The following is a 17331-nucleotide window of genomic DNA, read 5'->3' as shown; positions in this document are numbered from 1 at the left end:
CTTCTAATAGGAGCTGCTCATGCATGGTTATTTACATCTTTGGGTGGGTTTAGTGACATCTTTGAACAGTCTAAGGGACTCACGAAAGATGTTTAAGAAATCATGAAAGCTGTGTAAAAAGGAAAGAAAGAGAAAAAGGTAAGAAAGAGGGTAAGTAGGCTATGTAGGTTTTTATGTTGGTAACGCCACGTAGCGCTTTGTATGAAAATCACTGACTGTGCTGTGTGCAATCTGTGGCTGATTGGCATTGTTGGAATATTTGCTGTTGTAGTGTTGGGCAGTTGAATGTGAACAGAGCGTAGCGTTGTGCAGTTGGAGGTGAACCGCCAGCGGTGGTGGATGTGGGGAGAGAGAAGCCAGAGTTTTGAGATGTTAATATGATCAGACGAGCTGGACGTATGTCCGTCAGAAAAAGGAAATTTGCCAAACTTGATGTCAGAAATTTATATATATATTATGACTTTTGAACACTGTTAAGGTAAATAAATTCCTTGCTCTCTATCAAAACCTATCATTTGCTAACTATATGCCTATCAGTAGTTACTGCCTTCAGCAGTTAGAATCTTTTATTTAGCTGGCAGTATTGGCGCTCGCTGTATCGCAGTAGTTCGAATAACGAAGATTTTTGTGAGGTAAGTGATTCATGAAAGGTATAGCTTACTGTTAGTTAGGGCCATTCTTTTGTAGGGATTATTGAAAGTCAGATTGCATTGCGCTAAAAATTTTGTGTGTCAGTTTAGTGTTGATAAGAATAAGTAAAGAGAGAAATGTCTGAGTACCTTCAGTTTCGCTCAGCTGTTTGAAAATCCAATAACGTAGAGTTTTACCATCACAGTCATTTATAATTTTCCAAAGGGGACGTTACATATGTCGACCCTTAGCCGAGGATACCTGAATGGAATCTTCTGGTTTTTTTTTTTGTAGTTTGTGTAATTAGTGTAGCTATTGTTCATTGCTAGCGCGTAATTGTTGAGAGAATTTCCTTTGTAGTTGCAGTTTTTCATTGTTGTACAGAAAAACAGTTGTGGCATGCATATAGAATTGCACCAAGTATTTCGCAGCTGTGCTTACAATTAATTAGATATTATTTTCAGTGCTATTTTAATATGTTTTCTTATTTTACTCTTCAGATTGTTCTTTTCTGTGTTATCGTGTGAAATATTGTTACAATTATGACTTGTGAAAACCGTAATACTAGGCTCCAAAGTAAACTGAGAAATGAGAGGGAAGACGAGAGTAGTGTGTTAGCGCCACCGTGTAATGAATTAACTACTGTTCAACATAGTAATTTGGTAACTGTGCATAGGGCACTGGACTAGGCAATAAACAATGGTGTAGACAGTGAAACAGCTTGTGAACAGAGTAGCACTGTCGATCGATCGGTCGGCAATAGCTCGCCTCAGGAACCCGAAATGACAGGACACAATCTTGCAAATACCGTAGATTCAGGTTTTGCGTCCTCATCTTTTTCTCAGTTAAGTCAAGACACATTTTCTGCTTTTCAAAATGCGAATGTTGCCTGTGCAAATGCACTGCCGAAAAGCATAGAGGAACAGATTCCAGACACTAATACATTATTATTGCAATTAATGCAACAAATGAAACAAAATCAAAAACAAATGGAACAAAATCAATAACAAATTAAAGAAACACGTCAACAAACACGTGAAGATTTAACTATTGAGTTACATAACATCGAATCGAAATGTCAAAAAGTCTGTAATGAAGTAAAAACACAAATTTGTGAGCATTTTCAACCTGTTGTTTCACGGCATGAAAATGCATTACAGAATCACGAAGCAGCCATAAAAGAACTGCAAACCATTGTTCATGAAAATCACAACACCTTGCAGGCTAAAATTGACTCAGCTGCATCTACCGATTCGGTTATGCTACTTGCAAAAACTCAGGAAAACTTAAAGGACACAGTAGATACTCTGAAAATTGGTTCAGAAAGACACATGGAGGAAATCAGTGCATTATCAGAGAAAGTAGTCGAACTTCCGGATCAGCTGAATAATTTATCTACGAAGATAGATGATAATCTGAATGACACAACACCTGTAGCCTTCACTGACACAGAAGAGTATGAACAAATTAAGACATTTAAACAAAATCAAAATCAAATTAAAACGCAACACAAAAGAGAAATCTGGGAAGTACAAGATCAGTTGGCACAAGTAATACAAGAATTACATATTTCAGAGAGACTTGCGCTCCAACACGGGAAGAGGGACTTAGAAATACGGAAAAGCCACAAAATAATAACACAGGGCATTTCGGAAATTATGAAAGAAATTGGCAAGGTGCACCGAATTTTGTGATGGAACCGCCGACACGACGTAACAATGACCGATATGCGACTCGCCGACACGATGACTTTGACTATAAGCTGTTCATTACTACACATAAATTCAAAACATTTAATAATTCTGGCAACGACATTCATCCACAAGCGTAGCTTCATCAGTTCTCTCATTGTTCGCCTTACAACTGGTCATTAGAGCACAGATTAGAATTTATGTGTGACTATTTAGAGAATGAATCAGCTGTAAGAATCGGTCATTCACGATTGTCACAGTGAAGGAGAATTTTATCATGCCTTCCTCTCAGTATATTGGTCTCAAGCTTGAACAATCTGAATTTTCCAGTCTTGTCAAATATTTTGAAGACATGTTGCACAAGAATCAGTACCTGTCAAACCCATACAGTCCCTCAGAACTCATTCGCATTTGCTTAATCAAATTGCCTGAACATTTACGACATATCATTTTGGCAGGACGTTGCAAAGACGACATCGAAGGTTTTCAGGGGCTTTTACAAGAACTAGAAATTGACACACACAGTCGTGGGATGCGTAAACAGGAAAACAATCGTTACAGTTCGCGTCCGTCACAATTCCGCGATGACAGAAATCATAACTGGACACGACAAGGCTGTTCTTACAACGCAAATCGTGACCAAAACAGACACCACCCGTATGACAACCGTTGGCAGAGTAGTAATAATTACAGGGAAAGATCACCTCTCCACAGTAATGAATATAACAGAGACAATCAGAGAAACAGACAATGTGGGAAGCAGAACCTTTATTATCAAGGGAGACAGAATAACTTCAGACGCAACTGTCCACCGAGCAGTTACAACTCAGGGAGAAATTCTCCACCACGTGACCGACAAGAAAGAAATACAGAAACTACCGACATGACCACAGTCGATATAATCCTACCAGTAGACCTTAATTTCATCAGAACTGGTGGGATTCAAAGAGAGCAGGGCCCTCTCGGCAAGGTGAATTTGTAGAAGTTAGGTCTCCTAATCCCAATAACGATGCGCTACAACAAAGATAACAGACAATGACTGGCACCGCTGGCAGCCACGTGCGCCAGCTGGGCTTGAGAAAAATAACATAAGCTAACCTTGAGAAAAATTCCAGTACTCTTTACCGACGTATATCGCATGATAATTGGGTTGAAGTCGAAACTCTGCGTACTAGGAGGAGTAAAGGATTGCACCACATTTCATATGTAAAACCGTTTATTGAGAGATAATCTGCTTTTTAACTTAGTCTTTGCCATAAAATCTTTCGCTTCACATTACTAATACACTTTGTCACACTTAGAAACTGTTAACATGCAACAATGTTTTGAAGTCAAGTATACAGGAAAGAACCTAAGCAATTTATTTAGACAGTAATTAGGAATGCATTGTTATAGTGAACAGACGACACAATGTTATTGTGTGTACATTCTTCCTTGTTCGTTGCACGATTACATAACGACTATAAGGCCTACATACTTAGAACATATACCGGTACTGCTAATGAGATTTTAATGCAACAATTTGGTTTACTTGAAAATACATTCTGAATTTAAAGTACTTTCTGAGAGATATCAGATGACACAGTGGTCAGTTTACTTGACAGCTACACGATTATATCCCAACGCTACTAATGAGTGACACAATTTATATTATTGCTTTTGTGCTGGATCTGTTTTATATCTACACAGTTTTTCTGAATTCTTCTGGAAAGTAAAACATGTTTTAGTAGTAACTTTTATCGTATAGTTACAACGAGACAGCCTTTTCCGTAGCACAACAATACGTTAAAATATAGTACTTTCCTGATCACGGTAATGTATGTATTAAGTACGATATCTATACGCATAGCATTTCACTTTTGTTTATTACGAGGTAAGTACATTGACTTCTACAGAACTTTGCTTACAGACGACGATAATTACGACACTTGCCACATTTTTACCCTTAAGTAATGACAGAGATTATCTTACAACAAGATGCACAGTTTAGCTCTACAATAAACGTAATTGAGTGATTAATTTTGTACTTAAAACATTTATTTTTATAGATTTTTGAATTACAAAGATACAAAGAAGGTTTGCGGTGATACAATTCATAGCATTCTGTAACCTGTAACACCTGGGGGTATAATTACATTTATCCTCAGAGGGTACACGCCTACTTTGTGTACTAAGCATGTGGCAAGCGCTAGGAGCCCTAGCTAATATGGTATTTGCTTATACAACTTTACATATCGGTACCATATTTCTCTAACACAGAATTACACAGCTATCTGATCATTTAACTGAGAGAGACAAAATTTTTTTTTTACTACATCAGTGACATATGTTTACGCAGTTACACAGTTGGGTAACTTCACACTGTACTTTGTGAACTGTTCATATATTTTTGGAACCATTGTGATACTATGAGAGCTTTTAATGATGTATTTTGTATGGGGTCATGATCTTTGAAGTACGTTTGATGTAGATGACTTTACTGAAATGAGCAGAGAGCATTTTTTTAAAAGGTTGTGAGATTATTGAAGAAAGCTATGATGTTTTTGAGATTTGAATGTGGTGTTATGATGTTATTATTGCGACGACGATGTGTATTATGCTGTTGAGGTATGTTTATGATGCTATATGAGGAATGTGATCACATGTTTGTATGTATATGAATAATGAATAGAAGTTTGGGACTCTGGTTTGTGAAAAAGGGTGCTGGAAACCAAGAATCGTACTTTAAGAACTATGACATGTTTCCATGCATGAATGTGAGTATCACAACACTGCTATTCATGAGATTTAGTTTCTACACATTTCTACTGTAATTTTTCGACCTGTGAAATTATATATATATACAGGGTGAGTCACTTAACGTTACCGCTGGATATATTTTGTAAACCACATAAAATACTGAATAACCAATTCCACAGACCGAACGTGAGGAGAGGGGTTAGTGTAATTGTTTAATACAAACCATACAAAAATGCACGGAAGTATGTTTTTTAACATAAACCTACGTTTTTTTAAATGGAACCACGTTAGTTTTGTTAGCACATCTGAACATATAAACAAATACGTAATCAGTGCCGTTTGTTGCATTGTAAATTGTTAATTACATCCGGAGATATTGTAACCTAAAGTTGACGCTTGAAACCTCCGACGTTCAGTTGCGTGTTGTAACAAACACGGGCCACTGTCGGCGAGCAGCATCTGCAGGGACATGTTTACGATGACGAGCGTGTTTACGAGTGTGGCTGTAGTGCACTGTTGTGGTTTGGTCTAGCTGTCGCAGTGTTCGCATGCAGCGCTTGCTGCTATTGTTATTCTGCATTCGCCTCCGCACGCAGACCAACTGTAGTACACCGTGTTACCAGACGTCTGTGATAGTGTAGTGTTGTAGGAACTGTGACCATGGTGTATTCGAACTCTGAAAAGGCGGAGAGGATACTCATCTACGGCGAGTGTCGACGAAATGCAGCTGAAGCCTGCAGGGTGTATGCAGAACGGTACCCGGACAGAGAGCATCCAACGTGCCACACATTGCAAAACATCTACCGCCAGCTGTATGCAACAGGTATGGTCGTGGCACGCAAACGGGTCCGTAACAGGCCCGTCACAGGAGAAGCGGGTGCAGTTGGTGTGTTAGCTGCTGTTGCCATGAACCCACACATGAGTACACGGGACATTGCGAGAGCCGGTGGACTGAGTCAAAGTAGTGTCATGCGCATACTGCATCGTCACCGCTTTCACCCGTTTCATGTGTCACTACATCAGCAATTACATGGTGATGACTTTATTCATCGAGTGCAATTCTGTCAATGGGCATTAACAGAGAATGCGTTGCAGTTCTACCTGTTTACTGATGAAGCGGGTTTCACAAACCACGGGGCAATGAATCTACGGAACACGCATTACTGGTCTGTGGACAATCCTCGCTGGCTCAGACAGGTAGAGCGACAGCGACCGTGGACTGTAAATGTATGGTGCGGAATCATTGGCGACCACCTCATTGGTCCTCACTTCATTGCAGGGGCCCAAACAGCTGCAACATACATCGCGTTTCTACAGAATGATCTGCCAACGTTGCTCGAAAATGTCCCACTGGAAACGCGTTGACGTATGTGGTATCAGCATGATGGTGCACCTGCCCATTCCGCAATTAACACTAGGCTGACCCTTGACAGGATGTTTGACGGGCGTTTCATAGGACGTGGAGCACGCATAAATTGGCCAGCCCGTTCTCCTGATCTTACACCTCTGGACTTCTTTCTGTGGGGTACGTTAAAGGAGAATGTGTACCGTGATGTGCCTGCAACCCCAGAGGATATGAAACAACGTATTGTGGCAGCCTGGGGCGACATTACACCAGATGTACTGCGGCATGTACGACATTCATTATGCCAGAGATTGCAATTGTGTACAGGAAATGATGGCCACCACATTCAACATCTATTGGCCTGACATGTCGGGACACACTCTATTCCACTCCGTAATTGAAAACGGAAACCACGTGTGTACGTGTACCTCACCCCTCATGGTATTGTACATGTGCGTCGGTGAAAAAGACCAATAAAAAGGTGTTAGCATGTGGACGTAATGTGCTGTTCCAGTCTCTTCTGTACCTAAGGTCCATCACCGTTCCCCTTGGATCCCTACGTAATTCGGTGCTCTCCGATACACACGATTGAACAGCGGAGGAGTGGTACTCAAGTGTCAACTTTAGTTTACAATATCTCCGGATGTAATTAACATTTTACAATGCAACAAATGGCACTGATTACGTATTTGTTCATATGTTCAGATGTGCTAACAAAACTAACGTGGTTCCATTTAAAAAAACGTAGGTTTTTGTTAAAAAACATACTTCCGTGCATTTTTTTTATAGTTTGTATTAACCAATTACACTAACCCCTCTCCTCACGTTCGGTCTGTGGAATCGATTCGTCAGTATTTGATGTGGTTTACGAAATATATCCAGCGGTAATCTTAGGTGACTCACCCTGTATATATATATGAGACTGTAACTGTAGTGGAGACTGCTGACGTAAATATTTCGGTAAGGAAGTTAAGTGACCTGGACGTAATGTGCTGTAGGCGCCCAGCTACATGACAGTCACCTGAAAAAAAAGGCGTGCCTTTCAAAGCAACAACAAAAAAAGAGGAGAAGCCATTAAACTCGCTATTGACATTCCTTTGTAGAAAGCACCGTAAATACGACACGCTCATACTTGAAAATATATGATTAAACTTTGGAGCTTGTAATTTCTGATATTTACTGAAATGCCTAATGAAATGATGCAAGTTGAGAGATTTTTTACTGCCTTATGAAATGCCATATGGCTAGTGAATGATGTTTCACGCCTTTCTTTATGTATATATTTGCTCATTTTGTTTTATATCTAGTTTCTAGCTGCACTGCAGCATTGGTTAAAATAAAATTTGATAGATGTACTCATAGAAAAGTTTTTTGCCTACATATCCATTAAATAATAGTTTTATGATCTACTTTCTTAAAAAAAAAGGGACTACAACAGGACATTTCCTGTCACAGGTATTGCATACATAATTTTTCAACGATTTGGTAACTTTTTTCGTGGAGTAAGTTAAGGTGACTCATCACTCTAGTGTTTCTGACGTAGGTATTAGATATTTCCTGTCTTTAATGTAATATTCTTTCTGCTTGAGCTTTATCATATTTAGGTATAAGTTATTGCATTGACTACAGTGGGTCTGCACCTCTGGTGGCCCACCAATACCATAATCTCTACCAGGACTACCGTGGGTCTGCTCTGTGATGACCTACCTACCAATATTCTTCAAAACTTCGACTGACTCTGCTGTGGTTTGCTCTGTTGTGGCTCATTACCTGTCTGCATGTCAAGAGTCAGCACTGTCTTTCCATTGGAAGGACAACACTACTTCTTCAAGACTGCGTGGAAATCCACTACTTTCTGGTGCATTTTCTTTTACTACTCAGACATTGAAAAAAAACTGCAATTACTACTGTGATGAATGATCAGGACTGTCTTTATGGACTGTGAGGACAATTTTTGCTTTTGACCAATAGTGTATCAATAAATGTGTGCATTTGATATCTTTGATATTGTAATTAGGAAATTTTTTTCAAATCTGTATTGGGCACTACCCAAAATAATTTGTAAAATTTATTGTGGGGAGCGTAGGGGCTACGTAAGTAGGCTGTTTAGGTCTTTATGTTGGTAACGTCACGTAGCACTCTCTATGAAAATCACTGACTGTGCCGTGTGCAATCTGTGGCTGGTTGGCATTGTTGGAGTATTTGCTAGTGTAGTCTTGGACAGTTGGATGTGAACAGTGCATAGCGTTGTGAAGTATGAGGTGAGCTGCCAGCAGTGGTAGATGTGGGGAGAGATAAGCCAGAGTTTTGAGACATTAATATGATCATACGTCCGTCAGCAAAAGGAAATGTGCCAAATTGGATGTCATAAATTTTACATATATATTATGACTTTTGAACACTATTAAGGTAAATACATTGTTTGCTTTCTACCAAAATCTTTCATTTGCTAACTATATGCCTATCAGTACTTAGTGCCTTCAGTAGTTAGAATCTTTTATTTAGCTGACAGTACTGGCACTCGCTGTATTGCAGTAGTTCAAGTAATGAAGATTTTTGTGAGGTAGTGATTTATGAAAGGTATAGGTTACTGTTAGTCAGGGCCATTTTTTTGTAGGGATTATTGAAAGTCAGATTGTGTTGCGCTAAAAATGTTGTGTGTCAGTGTAGTGTTGATCAGAATAAGTAAAGAGAGAATTGTCTGAGTACATTCAGTTTTGCTCAGATGTTTGAAAATCAAATAACGTAGAGGTTTACAAGCACAGTCATTAATAATTTTCCAAAGAGTAAAGAAATGTTTATAAAAATGAATTATGAGAAATCATTAGGTAGGGCAAAGATGAGAAATGGTTCGGAAGCGAAAAGATGACAAATCGTTAGTTGGGGAATGGAGTTAAATAATATGAATTTATGGGAATGTACGTAACATAACACAGAGAGAAGGAAAGAATACAGTTAGCAATGATATTTGTTGAAAGTTTCATGAAATTATAGGTAAAAGGATCAAAAGGGGCACAAATTAAAGAATGAAATATAACTAGATAGCATGCTAATTACTGACAATATTAGGTATAATCATGGAATGATGTCTGACTCACTGCATAAAGTATTCTTCGATGTGAACCTTGGTTACTTCCTAACCATGTTTTTCCCAATTATGTATTCGTGTTCTCCTTATCTGTGCATGTCACTACTATCTTTATGTGTTTATTTCTTGCCTGTGGTCACAATCCTTACATGTCTCTTTCTATTTTACTCCCTTCACTTTTGTGTATTTTTATGGATTTTATGCATACATATTTATTCCACTAGATTTAAAATGTTCTGTAGATTTTATCATGCCTATTACTGTACATGGTTTCACATGATTTACTTATCTGATGTTCCTGTTATTCATTATTGTAAAACCATGATGCTATTCTTTTCTTAGTTTTTTTTATATAGATATGGATATCTGTTGTTACCATTACACTACATGTGCATTCCATATATACATCTATGTAACATCTTATTATTCCTGTCTTAATATAGGTAATGGTATACTGTAAGGATAATAAATTGTAACTGATTCAACATTCGCTACAAATGATAGAAACTTGCCAGGGCAGAAGAAATATGTCTCCTAATTATATACTGAAATATTGTGTCACATGTTGGCATACTTCACTGATACAAGCTGCAACTGACTTTCATAAGGAACTCTTTGATACTACAAAATGGCTTTGAAACTATCACGGGAGCTACAGTCTGCTTCAAGCAGATACTCTGACATTTTATTGTTTGTGCATTCAGGGGTTGTCAGCTGAGAACTGTGCTTAGTCTCACTGAGTCCACCCCATATAATTTGCCACAACAGTGACATTATTGCAATGAGCTACAGAGAATTTGTGCACTTGAGACAAGGACACACTTCTACCTACTTTCATCATGCAAATTACTTACTATTTAACTTACTCCTTGGCTCTACAGCCCTTGAAGGGCCTTGGCCTGCATCACAATACCATCCCATTCTATCTGAACCATGGCTTTCTGCCTGCATCCTCTGACACCCACCTTTTTCAAGTCTTCTTCAATTCTGTCCACCCATCTCTTACTGAGACGTCCCTCCTATCGTATGCCTCCAGCCTTGCCATCAAAAATCTGTTTACAAGTTCTGTCTTGGTCCATTCTGACCACATGTCCTAACCGCCACAGCCATCTTATTTTAATGGTAGTGTCAATGACAGGTTCTTCAAAAAAGTTGTTTTAATTCCGCATTTGTACAGATATGCCCAACTTCTTGAATGTGTAGTGGGCCATATATTTTACCTCCTAGATGCTCAGTATTACTTTATGTATTGCTTTCCATAGTCTTTCCCCACCATATTTGAGAAGCTCTGTCTGGATCTGATATTCTCCACGTGCCTTATTGTTGTTTAAGATCTTAATGGCTTGTATCACTTCCTCTAGTGTGGGTTCTGGTGTTAAGACCTCTGGTCCATAGTAAGTTATTTCCATCAGTTTGTCCTCTTCTAATCCACCTACTTCTGGGTTCAGTGACTCTTGGAAGTTTTCTGCTCATATGTCAAGTAATTTATTACTCCCCCCTATCAAAGCCCCTTCTTTGCTCCTACATTTATTTAAACTGCCCTGAAACCCGGCCTTACCTCCTTTGATCTTTTGGTACATTTCATGTATCTCCTAGCTGCTCAATTTCTTCCAATTTTTTCTAGTGTTCTTTTCTTCTGTCTGTAAACCCTCTTAGCTACACAGCACTTCTCATTATATTCATTCAAATTTGCTCCATTTCTCTGAACTGCACTTCATGCAAATTAATTCTACCATGTGTGACTGTGCTTCTGAACTGTAGGCCTTGTATGATATAGAGTAGACACTCTAACCTACTTCCTGTGCGCAAAAAAATAGAATAGATCGCCAATACAGCTTCAATACAAAATGTGACACGAACTTTCAAAATAACCCAGTTGTAACAACAACAACTCTGTACTATTGTATATATAAGTAATTCTTTTCATCTGATTTTAAGATATACTTGTGTAATTGATGTTCTGATTTCATTTCCTTTTTGTTTCATGCCATTATGTTAAGAAAACTGTAAATAAGTTGAAATGTAACAAATGTTGAAACTTTTCGCGTTTTTTTATAATATATATATATATATATATATATATATATATATATATATATATATATATATACTCTATTCTATTTATTTTTTTGTTTTGTTTTTGTTATTGCTCGCGTAATAACGCATATACGAAAAGAGCCGCGAAATATCTGTTAATAATGCCGTGCTTTGAATTTCTTTATCATCATTACCTTTTAACAAAGCAAAATATATATATTGAGATCTTATTGTTCTGTATCTGGCCTACAATTAAAGGAACGTTTTTTCGTGACTGTAACTCATTCTAAAAATCAACATATCTTCCCTACTTTATAGTTATTGAAAATTGAAATTACTTGGTTATGAACACTGATGTTACAGTTCGTATGATCGTTCAACAACAAAATTTTGCAGTGGATTTTGTTTCTCGGTAAAACACCATTCAATACCACGACTAGCACAAGAACATGAGACTATTAAAAAAATACGTTTTCACTATAAAGTTTGCCAGACCAGAACGGAGCACAGCAAGATTCCTATTAGATTTTGACGGTACATTAACTTATTTGTACTGTGAGTTATATACTATCAGCAGCCCACGTCAACCTGCAACACATCATAAAATCTGCTGATCTGCACTGCAAGTCTGGGAGCTAAAAGAAATAATATTATTTTACTGTTACTTTACCGCTTCCTTGCGGTATGATAGACTATATTGGAAGTTGTTTGAATACGCCGCGGCAGCGGCTCTTTCGTTCGCCACGCAGCTCAGCACCACAGATAATATTTATATAACTGAAAAATGTCTCAACAGGATGGGATAATAGGCAAGCAAGCTTTAACAATTAATAATGCAAGTTTTCATTTACATAACTCTATTAAAATATTTAAATATTTCAATTGTTACACACCTTTATGAATTCACACGTAATGGCGTACATCTCTTAGTCTCGACAAAAGAATGCTACACTAGCGTTCGCTACTATGACACAGGATATCTTACTCGCTCGACTCCCAGATGAAGAAGACAAAGAAATTGATATTCGTCACGTATTATATACTAGTTACTATTTTTAATCTTTGTTCGACATTTATCGTCTGTGGCGGTTTCATTACTCGCCGACGCAGATATTCTCAAAAATAAATAATAAAAAAAATACATAATTTTATACAATAACACAATATGATACATATAATTTTCTCGTTACTACATAATATGTTGTTTTTGTTTCTTACTAGACGTTACAATGCCCCCTGGCAGCAATTGACTAACGTTAAGAATGTTCGGCAATATGCTGCCACTAATGTCTGTTTGGTTATTGTCTGTTACCTTGGTTGGAACATTCACTTTAAACTTCTTAGTTCTTTTACACTGTAGGTTTAATTACACTTTTTATACTGTTCTTACACTTTGCGAGGTGACCATAAACCTAGTCCCAGGGTCATTACATTTATCTGGCTCCCCCATTCGGGCTACGTGCGATCAGAAAACCTGGGAAAACTGCGCCGGAGCCATAGTCATCTCGCCTGGTTTGTTTTAATACCCAGTTTGATCACAAAAAGTTCAGACTCTATCCAATGTTCACAGATAACAAAGGCTATTTATGACAACATGTTAAACTTTTAGTCTCTTTGTTACCAATATACCTTCTACCCTTTTTCACATTTGTGTTCTGTATTGCAATGAAAGTCACTCATTAAACAGTTTTACAGTGGTATAATAAATCGTCTCTGCACTTACTCACGACAATTGTTTTAAAATGTTCTAGCATTCGTGCAAGTTTACTTCATTAACATGACGAAAACATATTATATCTATACATCACTGAACCGATGAATACTTTGAGTCTGTATCGAGTAACTAAAGAAAAACACAATGTTTGTCACGTCATTTCGTGTCCAATATACCGTTTTCATATTAGTGCATTAACCACATAGTTGATAGTTCATTTGAATGACAACAATGTTGTACGGAGCGGGCGGCGCGAAGCAATTGTTGAGTCGCGTCGTTTGGAACGCCGCGTGCCGACGGCCGCTGGGTTCGACGACCGGCTCTCAGTAACAGCGACGTCGTGCTGACGTGGCGCAAGCAGTCGCGAATCGCGCCGAACCATTCGCCGATGTCGGCGAGTTGCCGTGATTTACCGCGACCGGCCGGCTGGCGGCAAGGCACTCGTCTCTGCTTCTCCGCATGGCTCCCCGTCGTAGTGCATGAAACAAACATTCCACAACGGTGTACTGTCTCTAAGGACACAGATTACTAGCTGTGGAAGAAACTGCAACTTGTTTAAAAGTGTTTATTGTTCATTACGCCGTCGCTTCGCTGGTATGCACAGGATGTTTTGGCATGATAACAGGTTTCTTGTGGCATTGTGACACTGGTATTCAGGGTTCGTCACACGCACATTGTACTACACACTTTCACTTGTTCTCACGGTTGATACACTGCCAGAGCGTCTTTCAACACGCGAAAATATTTCGGTACACACATACTAAATGTTTCCGTCGAGCGATGTTTGTTTGAATCGACTCCGAACGGATCACTAACTACCGTTTTTACTCATAGTGTACTACTGTTCGTTGAGCACTGCACTATCACAGTTAGTCACTCAACACTTAACTTATACCGACGTATATATTGGTGCAGATACAACAGTCATTTTCTGTCCCTACTACACACAATATTCCGTCCTTTCCTAGGTTGTTTATGCACACAGTTTATTTTTAATGCATAACAACTGTTCTTAACATAATCACTCTCATCTACATTGAGTCCATTGTGTTATCTTCTCATTACACACTTTCAATACTATTACTAGGCATATATTGCTTTTTTGTAATTATTTAAAGGTGTGTGATTTTCTTTTTTTTGTACATAGCTTTCTTTTCCTCTTTTAGTGTAGCTTGCCAGGTTATCACCCATCTAGCAAACAGATTTTACCATGTGCATGACAGCTTGACTTGGGCATATTGTTCAATAAATACTTCATTTAGTACTAGTATTATTTTTAACGGTCCGTCCTACAGGACTACAGTGTAGTTTCCGCGTAACTTGATTCGCGTACCGCGTAATTAATATTCAAGAACGTGTGCCAAGTACACAGGCTTCAATTGAAGCATTAATACATACAAAGCATAGGTTACACGGAACGGTTTTGTTTTTTATAGGATTCTGCTCCAGTGTCGTTCTCAGATCACTATTGGCAGTAAACATTACATCACATAATTATTTCGTACTACAAAGTCAATTTTTGGCTAGTATAGACTCTCTCTCAGGGTTCCTTGATTCTAACACAATTACATCTGCTACATATTTATATGAGATTTCATCATTAATTGTACTTACTTACTACAAAATGATTCAAGAAATTAATCATTATTTTATCAACAAAAGATTATTCATCGCTTGAAGAGCATGTAGTATTTTAATGATACTAACTGTCTGTAAACCAAGTCTTCCATTTGCCTATTATTGCTCAGTTTACTGATTCTACTTCCTCAAAATTGTAACTATACATAAATTCTTTCTTAAAACTAACATATTTATACTCTAAAACACAATTGAAATCTTCTTACCACTACTATTTACATCAGACATGTCACTGAATAAATAACTTTACATCTTTTCGTGGATACAGTCCTTTTATTTTCCCCGTCTGGGGATGTGCTAACAAATAGCTACATTCGTGTGCCAACATCTTCCGAATCTCTTTAGCCACTACTTCCCTCCTCGACCAAGGGATGGAGTAAGTTGCGCGACAGTATGTTTTGTGGGGCATCACCTCTATGTGATAGTGGTACCCTTTGACTATTCCTGGTCGGTCGGTAAATACCATAGTATATTCCGATAGCAGCTGCGTCAACTGTTGCTTTTGGATATCGCTTAAACCTTCAGATTCCTGAACTTTGGTTTGAAATGTCTCAACATTTGTTTCAAAATTTCGATCCTCTAAATTCGGGTAATAGAGGTCTGCTACATGTGAAAAATCATCAAGGTGTAGTACCCAGGGGTTCCTACATTTGATATTAATTCGATTACAACATGGCACAAGTACCTCCTTCGATTTCATCATAGACAACTCAATCCTCCTACCTTTATTAACTATGCTTAGTTTCCCCAAGGAGAGGTCGATCACTGCGTCCCTCTCATGGAGAAAATCTACTCCCAGAATGCAGGCCACCTTTAGTCCTTTAACAATGAGGAACGAGCTCACTATGGCTTCGCCCTCCTTACAAATCTCTACCTGCACCTGGTATTTAACTAATTGGCTCTGTGCACTTATGGCTCCAGACACCTTACAATTATTAACCGGGAAAGTTGGTATGCTACGTCCTTTTCCCAGTGCTTTAAATAACTCTATACTCATTACACTGACTGAGGCACCTGTGTCGATGATTATATTCACTGCAACATCATTGATTTTCGCTTCTATTATGGCTTGCACATTTTCGTTATTATCTTTCTTACATTCGTGCGGTTCGTTCAGTAGATCTTTATCCATACTGATACCGTCGTTGTATCGCAGCATACATATTCCAGGTATATTATTATCATTCGTGTTGCTCTCACTCCACCCCTCGGCCAGCGATGGAGAGCATATCGAGGCCGATCCTAGTTTGTTGGATTGCTTCTTACTTGTGAGGTACTTGGACGGCTATTGTCCGTGACCTCCACTATGTGTACATTCTGATTTGTAGGCCGCCACGGCTGCGCAATAGGCGCGTTTTGCGGTGGGGGTCTATTGTTGTCATACCGGTCATTACCCTGTCGCTCTGGGCTTGTTCTCTGATTCTGGTGCCCATTTCGATTACTATCACTATAATTGCTATGCCACTGACCTCGCGCATTTTTCCAGCGGTTGGTCCCTGACATTCCGGATTCGTACCGGTCGTCAAATCGGCGCTTTTTGTTATAAGTTGGTTGCCTATACCCGTTCTGGCTTCTACCATTACTACCATTTTGCGAATGCTCTTGCCGCTTGTTACCACCCCCACCATTTCCATGGTTGTGGTTTTGTGCACTATTATTTCTGTCATGGTTACACCCTGATCCATTATTCCGCGAGTGATCGCACGCTGATTTTGCGTCTTCCTGGATCAAGTCTATTGAATCTAGAACAGACAGGAAATGTTCCATGTCGCTTTCTGGTACGTGTATTAATTTCTCTTTGATATGAATGGGTAAATGTGATTTTAGTAGTCTTATTATGTCTCTTGGTGATATATGCTCGTCCCAGTAGCGCGTTTTGTTTATACACTTTTCAAAATACCGTCTCAAATTCCCAAGACGGGGTGAGTACGGTTCGGGATTATATACTTCTTTTCTTAGCCGCTCTTGTATACAAGGCGACCAGTATTTCGACAGAAACGCCCTTTCGAACTGTTCATATGTCATGCAGCTGTCTGCTACTTCCGTAGCCCACAACGCCGCATCACCCTGAATGTATGACATTACATATTGAATTTTCTGTGCTTCATTCCACACACTAGGCAAGATATTTTTAAAGCTTTTTATGAATACTACTGGGTGTACTGACTTCCGTTCAGTAGTAAACGTTTGAAACTGCCTATTTTTGATTAAACTTTCTTCAACTAATATTTTTGAACTATATGAATTTGCTCCTGGGGCATATGCTGCCTGCTCCGAACCGAAGCTACAGCTCTTCGCATTATCGACTACAGATTCACCATTGTTGGGGCGCGTATAAGTTTGTGCGTTGCCAAAAACATTGGCTGTTGACGACATAGTTTCATGTTCAAGATGTTTGCTACTTTGTGTTAAACCCTTTTCCAAGTCGGATATCCGTTTGTTAATATTC

General features: G+C 38.7%; 1 protein-coding gene across 1 annotated transcript in view; it reads right to left on the bottom strand.

The window, feature by feature from the left end:
- The window catches only part of LOC124712256 (uncharacterized abhydrolase domain-containing protein DDB_G0269086-like), a 57589-nt gene that overhangs the window by 39344 nt on the left and 914 nt on the right, over positions 1-17331 (bottom strand). The gene's annotated exons all lie outside the window — the stretch shown is intronic.

This window comes from Schistocerca piceifrons, chromosome 8, assembly GCF_021461385.2.
Source record: "Schistocerca piceifrons isolate TAMUIC-IGC-003096 chromosome 8, iqSchPice1.1, whole genome shotgun sequence".
Taxonomy (NCBI): Eukaryota; Metazoa; Arthropoda; class Insecta; order Orthoptera; family Acrididae; genus Schistocerca; species Schistocerca piceifrons.
The sequence above is the reverse complement of the archived record's forward strand: the minus strand, read 5'-3'. Positions and strand labels throughout refer to the sequence as shown.